This window comes from Staurois parvus, unplaced genomic scaffold, assembly GCF_062004578.1.
Source record: "Staurois parvus isolate SC_StPar_1 unplaced genomic scaffold, SC_StPar_1.0 ptg002864l, whole genome shotgun sequence".
Lineage (NCBI taxonomy): Eukaryota > Metazoa > Chordata > Amphibia > Anura > Ranidae > Staurois > Staurois parvus.
The window spans coordinates 640,102-654,228 of record NW_028320660.1 but is presented as its reverse complement, the minus strand read 5'-3'; the positions used below and the strand labels follow the sequence as shown (position 1 = coordinate 654,228).

The window sequence follows — 14,127 nt, the reverse complement described above, 5'->3', positions numbered from 1 at the left end:
GTGCATCTATCAAACGTAGGTATAGATATCTTTCATTTAGCATTACAAAATAGTATAGAATTGGCCTGCGGCTCTTGGGTAGGCCGGACGTTGTAAATAGTTTGGCTGGTGGGGTCTTATTGATAGAATTATTTCAGATAGCTCGAGTCCTAAAAGACTGAGCAAGTTTATTCCTGGTTGATAATTAAAATGTAAAAGTTTTGAATAAATGATATTGCAAATTTAATTTATGTTGTGTGTAATTACCAATAAAAGTGCCGCAGCCAAAATTTTATGCCAATAGAAGAAATATTGTGTATGTGTCATTATTTAAATAAGTGTAGTTATTTCGGGGATGAGGAATAACGTGCAGCCTGCATTTCCATGCACAGGACCCTGTGTGACCCAAAACAAGTAGTTGCCTGTCCTAAGGGACAAGTTAGGTGTATGAATACATAGACACAGGAGAACTGATCAGCCTATCATTACAAGCAGGGGCGGACTGACCATTTGGAAACTTGGGCACTGCCCGAGGGCCCGGGGTCAGTAGGGGGGCCCCATGAGATGCCCGTGGTACCTTTTTCATAGGCTTTTTTGAGTTTGGGCAAAGACACAGGGGCCCCATGATCCCCTATTGCCCGGGGACCCCATGAGTTGTCAGTCCGCCCCTGATTACAAGGTGAGATAAACAGAAAACACAAGGTGTAGAATTACACGAATAACTATTTGAAAGCGTACAACATATTTAACAAAGAATAAAGTATGTTTAGGTATGTAGTTGCACGTGTACCTGGCTACAGCAAGTGTCATGGCCCTCTATGCTTCAATGTCAGGCCAATCTGACAATTCCGGTAACTGTTGAAACTTGCCTGCTCTCTGCTGCCTGGAGGATGATGAAGACGAGGTGTTACTCTTAAAAACTAATTTCTCATAATCCTTTCGTGACTCCTTGCAAGTGGAAAACTAGCAGGAACAGTCTTGGCTCCCCACCTGATGCGGAGGCATCTATCCTGGCTCCAGAAATCCCTATGCATGGCCCTTTTCACAGCAGCTCCAGCCTGATCACCTGAAGCTCTGACACCTGTGACTGGTCCTGCTCGGATATATTCCTGCCATCCTATTTTACACTTGTGAGCGCATATAAATGTGTTGACCACTTGCCCTCCTGAGGATTTACCTCCCTTCCTGACCAGGCTTTTTTTTGCTATTCGGCGCTGCACTATTTCAACTGATAATTGGGTGCAGCATTGCATGACCGCATAAACAAAATTTATGTACTTTTTCACACAAATAGAGCTTTCTTTCGGTGGTATTTGATCACCTGTGTGCTTTTTTATATCATGTGTGAGACTTTTTGGGAGCCTAGCCACATACAGGAGCCTGAAATCCAATGACCACTTTGAAAGCCTGAAGGTGCGTAACTTCCTCATTTCACCTCCTAACTACCTAGCACAGTTTTGGAGGCCCTGACATGCCAGGACAGCACCAACCCCCCCAAAATGACCCCTTTTTGGAAACTAGACACCTCAAGGAATTTGAAAGAGGCAGGGTGAGTATTTTTCAGATCTCATTTTTTCCTCACAAGGTTTTGAAATATAAAAAAAAAAAAGTTTCTAAAAACGCGTGGCAACAAACAAGATCTGCAAAGCACTCACCATGCCTCTTTTAAATTCCTTGAGGTGTCTACTTTCCAAAAAGGGATCATTTGGGGGGGTTGGTGCTATCTTGGCATTTCAGGGTCTCCGAAACTGTGATAGGTAGTCAGGAAGTGTAATGAGGAAATAAAGCCCTTTAAAAGCCTGAAGGAGCATATTGGATTTTGGGGTCCTGTACTTGGCTAGACTGCCAAGACGTCTCTCACATATGGTATCCCCATACACGGGAGCAAATAGTTTGGGGTGTCTACTTTCCAAAAAGGGGTCGTTTTGGGGGTGGGGGCATTTTATGCCCAGCATTAGAAGTTTATGCCACACATCATTCACTCTTCTAACCACCTGAAGACTAAGCCTTTTCCGACACTTCTCTGTTCACATGAAAAAAAATCAGTATTTTGTTCTAGGAAATTACTTTGAACCCGCCAACATCATATATTTTTTAAAGCAGACACGCTAGTGAATAAAATGGTGGGTGCTGCAATTTATGGCACATAGTACTCGAGCAGCGATTTGTTTTTTTAAAAATACACTTTCTTTACTTTTAATGCACAAAAACACAATATATTGGCCAATTATTTGGTAAAATATAAAAGATGATGGTATGCCGAGTAAATTGATACCAAACATGACATGCTTTAAAACTGCGCATGCCCTGTGCAATGGCGACAAACTGCATACATTTTTAATATCCATAGGTAATGCTTTAAAAGCCTTTACAAGCTACCATTTTAGATTTACAGAGGTCTAGTGCTAGAATTACTGACCTTAATCTGACTTTTGCAACGATACCTCACATGCATGGTGCAACCGATGTTAACATACTGGCACGGGATCAATGTGGGGGGGGGGGGGGGGGAGGGTGCTTTATTTTTTAAGTTATTTTGATTTTTTACATTATTTTTACACTGTCCTTTTCATTTTTTTGATCACTTTTAATGCTATCACAGGGAATGCAAATATCCCTTATAACTTCAATGGATATTGTCATACATTCATTTTTGAGAAATCTGGGGTCTATGAGACTCTAGATATCTCCTCTACTCTTACATTATCTAATCTCACCAAGATCGGTGTGATCAGATGCTTTCCCAATTTACAAATGGCGCTGTTTATATCCTGCGAAACTGAAGTGATGAAATGCTCGTAGCTTCTGATTTCTTAGACTATAGAGATGATTGTCACCATTCTGGTCTCCAATCAGCTCTATGGTCAGCTGGCAGAAACACCCGCTGCATTCTCAGGTTCCCCCGAGAAGGCCGTGGAAGGCAGCGGGGGAGGGGGGCATCGTCTCTCGCTGCTTGTAAAAGCAATCTTGCAGCTAATTAGCCACTAGGATTGCTTTTACATGAAAGCTGATCACTGGCTGAAAAACATTATACCAGGATGATGCCTGCAGCACCAGCTTGTACTACACTTGTGGGACTTGCCACATCACCAAGTGATACTGCAGTGCTAGTATGTGAAAGACCAGGATGTACTAGGCTGCTGGTGCTCGCCAGTTCACCAAAAGGTAGAGTGGCACTAGTACTGGCACTCTGCTGCATATGAGAGTCATCATGCAATTGTAACATCTCAGCAACCTGGGATTGGGGTTGGGTACGCCTGATCTTAGCAGAGACCTCTTCTCCATCATCTGAGCTATCTGTCAGGATGCAGCTGTTGTCTATAGGTTCGTATTTTGAGGCTGATTGTGTCAGGGAGTCTTCCCCTTCGTTCTCACCTGACATACTCAGAATCCTGTAGGCCTCTTCACTAGAGTACCTTTCCATTGGCATTTTGGCCACTACATTTATAGGTACCTAGTGCGCCCCACGGTAAAAGGAGCACCTAGCTGTCAGGGACTGCTTGAACCACTACAAAAAAATGTACCAGCAAGTGCTAACAGAGATCGGGCCTGATTCTACAAACACTGCGGTTTTGTGTGCAATGTATCAAGTGACAGTGACCTACTGACACTGCACTTGCTGGGGGAGAAGGGGGCGGTAAGCGTAGGGGCCAAACGCAGGTGCTGGCAGGTATCGGGGCTGATCCCGCTAATACTGCGTTTTTGGGGACGCTATACTAATGTGAACACTGGTATAGTGCTGATCTGATCAAAGATATTGATCCATTCAAAGACTATACTAGCAATGGAGGTTTATAGTGTATGTGAGTGTGCTCCTGGCAAACAAGGGGTTAAATGGGATTACTGGTGTACTGTCAGGAAATCTGACGCTATCTGGGAGGGGCACGAAAACCGTGGGAGTGCAAATCACATACATATATGTGATTTTATGCACCCGTGCCGCCCTGTATTTCTACTATAGGGTGGCGCGGAAGCGATTAAACATGTCCAGTAAAAAAAAAAAAAAAATTAAAAAGTAAAATTTGGTCATAAATTTAGTCCAAAATGTATTCTGCTCCATGTCTTTGCTAAAATAAAATCCCAATAAGAGTAAATTAATTGGTTTACGTGAAAGTTATAGCGTCTAGAAATGGCGGTATAGATACTGGAATTTATTTTCTTTTTTCTATAAATAATGACGGCGATCAGCGACTTATAGCGGGACTGTGGTGGGCATTCTGACACTGGGAGGAACTGACTTGGTGTCACTGATATCCCCAGTGACACCAATAGAGTGATCAGTGCTAAAAAAAAAAAAAAAAGCACTGACACTGTACTAATGGCACTGGGCAAAAAAGGGTTAACATAAGGGGTGATCAAAGGGTTAACTGTGCGCTGTTTTACTATGGGGGCGTGCTTACACCCGGAGCAGTGTGCCCGAGCCGACAGGGAGGACGACTGTTAGTAAACAAAGTAGCCCTCCTCCCCGTCAGTGATTGTCGGTAATCACCGGGTGCTGGCAGGTAATCATCGGCCTGGGCCCGCTGATTGACAGCCGTGGCCGCGAATGGCGGCGTGGGTAGGGCATGAACGCGGCCTGCGCGCACCCCCTACTTGGAAATGCAAAATCACGTGTACATACGTGATTTTGTGCACCCGTGCTGCCCTTTGGCAGCATTTCTGCTATAGGGCGGTAAGGAAGTGGTTAATTGGTGTTTATAAGTGGACTTGCAGTCCAAGTTACCTTCTTTGTGTGTCTTTCATACAATATGGAAATGTAAGAACCGCAGTCATATCATTATGGCTAACTGTGCTCTTATTTCTAACAATAACCCTAAATATCCCAAAAAATTAAAAGTCTGCAGCCCCTGCGGAGCAGGCACCTTTCGCTGAAAAAGAAAGTAAAAGTCTCCTAAACAAGATACAGAAAAAAAATCTGAAAGCTAAACCCTGGAATAACCAAATCTTGTCTAATTACCAGAGGCGTGTGTATTCTTCCTTCAATCTTTGTGTGCTTTGTGTATCTCTGCCACATCTGTGCAGCAATCCAGTGTGAAATGTTATCTCTGTACAGCAGCTTTCTGTAAAATCTTTAGTGGGAGAGGCCTTCTGGGTACCTCTCACAGCTCTAGACTCCACACAGCCTAGCGATGGGACTGCTACTTTTGCAAGGTAATAACCAAGTTTGCAAAGACATTTGGTGCACACAAAGTGAACTTATATCCTTTGTGACTATTGAAGAATAAAGAAAACAAATATAGGTTTATGTGTAGCTTTATGACCTACAGGTTATACCAGGGGTCCTCAAACTATTTAAACAGGGGGCCAGTTCACAGACCTTCACACTGTTGGGGGGCCGGACTCTAGTTTGAAGAAGAAAAAAAAAAAGAACAAATTCATATGCGCACCACACACATCTTATTTGTAGTGGAAAAAAACTGGAAAAAAACAATACAATATTTAAAATACACTGTACTCTAACGCACTGGACACCGCCATTAACTGTACACTGTGATGCACTGGACACCGCCATGCACCGTACACTAACGCAACGGGCACCGCAATGCACTGTACTGTGTGACGTACTGGACACCGCAATGCACTGTACACTGGACACCGCAATGCAGCGTACTGTGTGATGTACTGGACACCGCAATGCACTGTACACTGGCACACTGGACACTGCAATGCACTGTACACTAACGCACTAGACCAGCCTTTCTCAACCAGGGTGCCTTGAGGTTTCTTTAGGGGTGCCTTGGAAAAAGGTCTAAAAATTGCCCAAAACTTGTACACAAGCCAGCGGGTGGAACAAGCCTGCCTTTTAGTAACACAAAGCCACAGGTTTTCATTGTGCACCATTAGGACCTTTTAGCCACCAGTGCCTGACAACCAATGACATCATCAGTTGATAAGGAGGATGTTGGTTGCCTGCACAGTATCTTGGTTTGACCCTCTCCCGCCCCTCTCGGTCTGTGCTGGGGGTCACATCTCAGTGATAGAGAAAAACTGAGGGAGAAGAGAAACATTGGAATACTAGTCAGTACCAGTGTGCAAAAGTGTATTTACTTTGGAAAAACAAATCACCTCTAATGTTGGGCGTCCTATGTATGCGGATGTTGCTGCGTTATATAAAACTATTAGAATACTTTTATACATTTCAGAATAGGGTGCCTCAGGATTGTCCATAATTTCAAAGGGTGCTGTGACAAGAAGGCAGGAAGAACTAAGGGATGTGTCCAAGATGGAAGGTATATTTGCCCCAGGTTCATGTTATACACGGACTGTTTCTCCTGTTGTGCTGTGTAGTGAGCCGTTTTAGGTCACTGATGATTTCATTAGCTCAGCTGTAGCGAGTTGAGGGCTCTGGGCTCTATAAAACGCCCAGGCTGCTTAGAGAGGATGCTCCAACCTGGAACCAGTTTGCTGTGCAGGACAGACTGGGGAGCAACCAAACCATCCTGTGGTGAGAGATAATCTGTGTGATCTTAGACTGTGTGAACACTCTGTGTCTAAGCAGCAATAGGCTGTATTCAGACAGCTAGATAGGAAACCTGTGTTTGTAGTTAGATGCCCAGCAGGGCAAGGTTTTATTTTCTGTTTGTATTTTTTTGCTGTTTTGACTATTTGCACCGTGTGTTCACCCGACTTGTAAATAAAGCACAAACTTTTCACCAAGATCCTGCTGTCGTGCTGAGCCTCTTTCACGGTGTTCTGACCCATCCAGGGGGCCAAGCACAACCCGCTACTGGGTTAATCCCTCACATATGGTGGAGGATGCAGGCAGGTGAAGCAAGGCCAGCATGGAAGAGATACTGAGACAGCTTGCTTTGGCAAATGCAAGTCAGCAGAAAACAAATGCAAGTTTGCAACAGAGCCTTGCAGCCCAGCAGCAGGTTTTGCAACAGAGCCTTGCAGCCCAGCAGCAGGTTTTGCAACAGAGCCTTGCAGCCCAGCAGCAGGTTTTGCAACAAAGCCTTGCAGCCCAGCAGCAAGCCCCGGAACAGGCGTAGGCACGCCTTAGGGAATCGTTGGAATGGCAGGAACAGATACACCAACAGCAAATTGCAGCCATCATGAAACAGCTTCAGCAGAGTGAGCAGACTGAGGCTGGGAGTGATTTTACTACCATACCATCTTTCCGTGTAAGTCACCTGCTGCCAAAGATGTCTGCAGATGAGGACCCTGAGATGTTTCTGACCACTTTTGAGAGGACAGCTGAAAAAGAAAGTTGACCTAAAGAGCAGTGGGCTGGACTAGTGGCCACCCCACTATCTGGCGAGTCCCAAAAGGCTTATTTTGACCTTGAGCCTGAGGAAGCCAAGAACTAGGATCGTTTAAAAATGGAAATTTTGGCGCGGCTGGGCGTAACCCTGGCTGTCCGGGCTCATCGGGTACACAACTGGAGTTATCGACTGGGAAAACCACCCGATCCCAAATGTATGACCTTATTCATTTGACCAGGAAATGGCTGCAGCCAGATACACTGTCTGGACCAAAGATTGTGGAAAGGGTGGTGATGGACAAATTTCTGAGGTCTCTCCCTACTACCTTGCAGAAATGGATGAGTCATGGAGATCCACAAACAGCAGACAAGCTTTTGGACCTTGTGGAGAGATATCTAGCAACTGAAAATCTTACGTCTTCCCTCAAGGAATCACCGACTTTCCACCCCAAGACCAGACCATCCCCAGCAATGGGTAACATTGCACCAAGGGATGGGGGTGGAGAGATTGGAAAAGGGGGAACGAAAGGTACTTTTGGGACTGTTTCCAATATCTGGCGTGAGCGGCCTGGAAAGCCAAACCCGCCAGAGGTGAGCAGAAGGATAATCTGTTACCGCTGCCGGGAAAAGGGACATGTAGCAGCAGATTGCCCAAGTACGGATGAACCAATGCACTGTGACTTTCTTACTGAGAGACAGCAGTCCCCATTTGCAACTGTTACTTGCACTGCTGAAAAGGGAAATGAGAAACCTTTATGCAAAATGGGTATTGATGGTAAAAATGTTGTTGCATTGTTGGATTCAGGTAGCCTGGTTACTTTGGAAAAAACTGAATTGGTAACGGGAAAAACCTTGCACCCTAGAAAATTGGCAGTCATTTGTGTTCATGGGGACACGAGAGAGTATCCAGTGGCAACAGTGTCCTTTGAGACCTCCCTCGGTAACCTGTGTCATCAGGTGGATCTGGTTCCCCAACTGCCACATGACGCCATTGTGGGGAGGGATTTCCCAAAATTCTGGGAGCTCTAGAATGGCCCAGATTTCCCATTAAATGGTCCTTCAGAGCCTGAAGGTTATCCTAGGGAATCCTCTGAGGGTGAGGATTGAGCCTGTGTTTCCCTTGCCAGTATTAGCAGGGAAAACAGAGCCTAGGGAGGAGCCTACAACCCCTAGTGTTTGACTTAGAAGTACACAGGGAAAATTTTGCCACTGAACAACTGAAGGACCCCACATTACTAAGGGCCCGAGAGAATGTAGTAAAAATAGAGGGGGAATCCTTTCTATGAGTGGATTCATCTGGTGTGCTGCATACTACCCGGATAAACAAAACTGTGATGATTGTACAGGGGAATACACCACAAGTGCTGTTGACCATACTAGAGATAATTGGTCACCTACATAGGGTGAGTGTTGGTCCATGTGGGGCACCAACAGTACTGTTAAGTGGAGCATGTTATTACAAGTACCAAACCACTGGCCCTTTTCACACCTTCGTATTATCTTTTTGAACTTTTAACTTACATATTCTTTGGTTTACTTTATGTTTATCGAATGTATACACAATGTTGTAATATGAGCAGTTTGCATTTGATTATTTATGGTACACTGTGTTGAGGTTAACACATATTTAACCCCTTGCCCTACTGAGGATTTACCCCCCCCCCCTTCCTTACCAGCCCATTCTTTGCATTACAGCGCTGCGTTACTTTAACTGACAATTTCGTGGTCATGCAACGCTGAACCCAAATGAAATTTACGTACTTTCTTTCCCGTGAACTGAGCTTTTTTTCCCCTGACAGCATTTTGCAGTGAAGGACCCTTGCTCTTTCTGTGGAAGCAGCAGTTGTTCTGCAGAGGACAGACCTATAGCTTTGGGATCAGCGACACTCATGCACCTTGCAGATTGGAGAGTTCTGTCTCTGACTCAGCAGTGGGTGTATCAGATCTCTGAAAGGCAACCGTTGCCTCCACACAGCGAGAAAGGGTCCTTCTCAGCAGCATTGCAGGTAGTGGACCAAACTAGGGATGCACCGAAATTTCAGTGGCCCGAAGCGTTTCTGCCAAAAACACCCCTTTCGGCCGTCGGCCGAAATGAAAAAAAGCACCGATACGGGTGCCAAAAAAACCCCGCCCCTCGCTGCCGCCACTCGGGAGTTCTCAGCCTCACCTGAGAAACCATCGATCCCGGCGCTGGGCATAGAGATGAGTGAAGGAAAGATGGCCTCCACTCATCTCTATGCCCTTGGAGGACCGGAGCGATGTCACTTCCGGTTACGGACATTTTTTTTTTTAAAGCACTAGATCAATGGGTTTTTTTTTTGATCCAATTCTTTACATTGTAAAGGAGAGATGTTGGGTCTTATTGACCCCATATCTCTCCATAAAGAGGACCTGTCACTAATTATTTCTATCACAGGGGATGCATGCATTTCTTGTGATAAGAATAAAAGTGATAACAATTTTTTTTAAAGGGACAGTGCAAAAAACAAAACAAAAATAAATAAATTAAAAAAAAGTTGAAAGTGTCCCTGTCACCCCACGTAGTGGTGAACGCATATGTAGGCCATGTCCACATATGTAAACAATATTCAAACCACGTGTGAGGGTATCGCCACGAACATCAGAGCAAGAACAATAATTATCGCACTAGACCTCCTCTGTAACTTTACACTGCTAACCTGTAGAAATTTTTACAGCATCACCCATGGAGATTTTTTAAGTACCGCAGTTTCACACCATTCCAAGAGCGTGCACAATTTTAAAGCATGACATGTTGGGCATCTATTTACTCGCCGTAAAATTCTCTTTCATATTTTACAAAAAAATTGAGGTATATATTGTTGTTTTTTTTCTAATCAAAGTGTATTTTTTTCAAAAAAATATATATTCATGTTTAAAAATTGTGCATTTCGGTTCTCGGCTAAGTGCATTTTGAATTTTCATTTTCGGCACCAGAATTATCATTTCTATGTACCACTAGACAAAATATTTTTTTTTTGTTACAATACTTTTGTTTTGAAGCATCCAAAATGTATTTAGCTGATTTAAATTGAAGAATGTGTTGACTTTTACATTTTCAAAAGGAAAACAGATATGGCAATCCCCTGTAATTGTCTCAAAACAGCAACTTAAAGTGATTCTAAACCCATTTTATTTTCTTTAAAATAATAAACATGTCATACTTACCTGCTCTGTGCTCCCCTCGGGTCCCTGGCTCCTCCCCCTTTGCCAAGTGTCCTCATAGCAAGCCACTGGCTATGGGAGCACTCGTGCAGGTTCACTGCAGAGCCAGCTCTGAGTGTCTATTGACTCACAAAGCACAGCCTGGCCCGGCTTCCTCCTCACTGGCCAATGGCTCCCGCTGCTGTCTCTGAGCCAAAGACAAAGGAGAGAACAGAGAGATGGAATATTGATTTTTGCTAAAATGTCATCTATCCTTCTAGTGTATGATCTGAAATTACTAAGAATAAAAAGGAGCTCTGGATAGGCAGTGGATTGCTGCTGACAATGTATGTGTGTTTTGGTTATAGAACTAAACTGCCCGAGTGATGCCTGCTGTAGTACTCTAGTGATAAAACATGAAAAGGAACCATGGCTTACCTTGCGCCTATGATCACCAGGTAATCCAGTAACCTGAGAAATGGCTTTTTCTTCTGCCCCATGGTCCCAACTTCTTACTTAATCATCTCACACACTGCTTAGCTCACTGGACCATCACTGATCAAGGAGAAACCAGCAGAAACCTTAAACCAGGAGAAAAATACACAAAAAGAAACAACAAAATATATAAATACATTTCACACATACCAGCCTTTATATAATATTAACCTCAAACATATGGCTGAAATATTTATACAGGTCTTATCTGACAAAGGACTTATATTTCTATCCCTCCAGTCCTGAAATCTACACAGCTCTGCCACACAGCACAGTACTGTTTGTCAGAGCAGGAACCCCATTTTTCTCTGCTGCAGATAACTAACACTTACAGGTCTTGCCTTTCCCCTAGCCTATGACTGAACAGTAAAGAGAGAAGCAGAAAGCCGAATCTTTCTGTCACTTCCCCTTCTCCTCCTATCAGCACATGAGCACAATCAACTGGTCCCTTGCACTGCTGCAGCACCCCCCCCCCCCCCTTAGTCTGATCTCTGCTGACTTCAAGAAGCTGATAATAAATCAAATTTCAGTTACTGTTTGCATTTAAAAAAAAATAATTTATAGATATATTAAAGGGAGCTCCACCAAAAGGGGCAGCTCTGTTTGTCTGCCTCCTACCCCCTCCACTGCCACATTTTACACTTTTTTTGGGGGGGGGGGGGGGGGGAGCGGGTCCCTGGTTCTAGCATGCCCTCCTCCTTCCCCCCACAGTCTTCTAGGACACTTTACAGGTCCAAGAAGACTGCCGGACCATTCGGGAGGTGCAGTACACCTCGTGCAGTGGGCACCCAGCTGTGAAGCCAAAAGGTGTCACAGCTGGGTGACCACAATTAAGATGTCAGCTCAAGGGGGGAGACAAGCGGGTGAAGGGACGGCATAGGCGAGAACATCACTGATCCTGCTAAGAAAGAGTTCAATGTTTTAATAGGGGTATAAAGTAGAACTATAGGCAACATTTCTTTTTCATTTTGGACATTTATAACCCCCGTCAGTTTTATTTTTTGCCATCTGTGTCCCATTGGGGAGATTTACCTTCACTTCCTGTCCCATAGCCAAAACAGGAAGTCAAAAAAATCCCTGAAAATTAAGGGAATACTTTGGGGTCCCTCATTGGAAGATTTCCCCTCTATTACTTTTCTGGGGACAACACAAAATTTGGGATTTTCTTTTACATTTACCTTCGATGATAATGGCAAACAGGACACATAGAGAGGGGGGATCTCTCAGGGACAAAGACAGCAATAAAAACCTGACAGGTGTTCTAATCCCTCTCCTCTCTACCCCCCCAAAAAAAAAAAAAAAGTTTTTCCTTTAGTTATACATTAAGGCTTTCTAATCCCAAGAATTAAAATACTCCATAATACTTGCTGCCGGTATTCTCACCTTCCAAAGCCCTTTAGTTCACGGGTAAGTTCACCTTTTGATAAAAAAAAATAAAAAAATGCACATTTTATTTTTTGCTGCAGAAGCCTGGAAAGCATTGCACCAGCAACAGGCAGATCACTGATGCCATGCAGGTCTCCTGCAGATCTGTCAGTACATCTGCTCACCCCATACAGGATGTACAAGCAAGCAGACATACTGACAGGAAGACATTTGACAGCTATCGGGGAGAAGATCGCTCACTAGCTGACAAAGCTGGTGATCTGCAGGGAGCGGGGGCCAGTGCTTTCATAGCATGTTACACTCTGAATATGGGGGTAACATGTTACAAAAGGTGAATTAACCTTTAACCACTTGCCCTCCAGAGGATTTAACCCCCTTCCTGAGCAGGCCATTGTTTTGCATTACGGCTGGTCAATGATACGGTGGTATTTGATTGCCTATGCATTTTTATTTTTTGCACAATAAAAAAAAAAAAAAGTGACGATTTTGAAAAAAAAAACCAATATTTTTGACTTTTTGCTATTAGACATTTAGACATGTCCAGTAAAATTTTTTTAAAAATCACATTTCATCACAAATTTAAGCCAAAATGTGTTCTGCTCCATGTCTTTGCTATAAAAAAATCCCAATATGTGTAAATTAATTGGCTTACGTGAAATTTATAGTGTTTACAAATGGCGGTATATATACTGGGTTTTTTTTTTTTGTTTTTTACTAGTAATGACGGCGATCAGTAACTTATAGCGGGACTGCAGTGGGCATTCTGACACTGGGTGGAACTGACCTGTTTTCACTGACATCCCTAAGAACACCAATACAGTGATCAGTGCTAATAAAAACCACTGACACTGTACTAATGGCAGCTGGGAGGAAGGGGTTAACATGTGGGGCAATTAAAGGGTTAACCTGTGTTCTGTGTTACTATGGGGCTGTGTGTTAGTGCTCTGCACAGCCATGCAAAGCAGTGGGCAGGAGCTGACAGGGGAGAGAACTGTTTTGTTTACAAACCATTCCCCCCCCCCCTTCACTGTCGGAGATGTTCGGCAATCACCGTGTGCCGGTGAGTAAACACCGACTGGGACCCGGTGACTGATAGCTGCAGCTGCGAATGGTGACGCGGGTAGGGCACATGGGCGCCCCCTACATGGAAATGCAAAATCAGGTATATACACGTGATTTTGTGCACCCGTGCCGCCTTGTAGCAGTACTTCTGCTATAGGGTGGACGGGAAGCGGTTAATACAATACTGATGTTTACCTTCCTGGGGACACCTCTGGCACGTGTGCATTCTAACGAATATTCTCAGTATCCTAAAATGCTGCGATGTGAAGACACCTTTGCTCTAATGACATGATCACAGATCTATAGTATAGGTTCTCACTCTCACAAGCCTTCCTCTGTTTACTTCCCGAAACACCATGTGACAAGCAACATCACAGGGGCTGTGTCATCACTTAGGCTACTTTCACGCTGACTTGCGGCAAAAACACATATGCATATTTCACACGTTTATACCACGGTTGCTGTGCGTTTTGTGGTGTGTGTTAAATGTGTTGCATTGCAAAGCATATTGGTGAATAGCTGGTTGTTAAGGACGTCATCAGGTACTGGCTTCTTAACCATTTGACAACCAGCCTATAGCCGAATAAAGGCTACAGCGCAGTTGTCCAGTTCTGGGAGGGCGTCATACGACATCCTCCTAGAACGCGCCCTCCCGCGTGCCCCCAGCAGCGCGCATCTGGTGATCTCTGTGATTGCTGAGTACCAGCAATCAGCCATCTGCTGATTGCTGGTACAAAGCTTTACAGGCTCCTGAAACAAATAAATAAGTGCACATTTTTTTTCCACCAGAAAATTTTAAAAAAAAAGTGCTTTTATTCATAAAAAGTGAACTTATCCTT

General features: G+C 44.1%; 1 long non-coding RNA gene across 17 annotated transcripts in view; it reads right to left on the bottom strand.

The window, feature by feature from the left end:
* The window catches only part of LOC149429009 (uncharacterized), a 645,951-nt gene that overhangs the window by 20,467 nt on the left and 611,357 nt on the right, over positions 1 to 14,127 (bottom strand). For all 17 annotated transcript variants that reach the window (XR_016310627.1, XR_016310628.1, XR_016310634.1 and 14 more), the window contains one exon: positions 10,784 to 10,926. This is a non-coding gene — a long non-coding RNA (uncharacterized LOC149429009). The remainder of the gene's footprint in view (positions 1 to 10,783; positions 10,927 to 14,127) is intronic.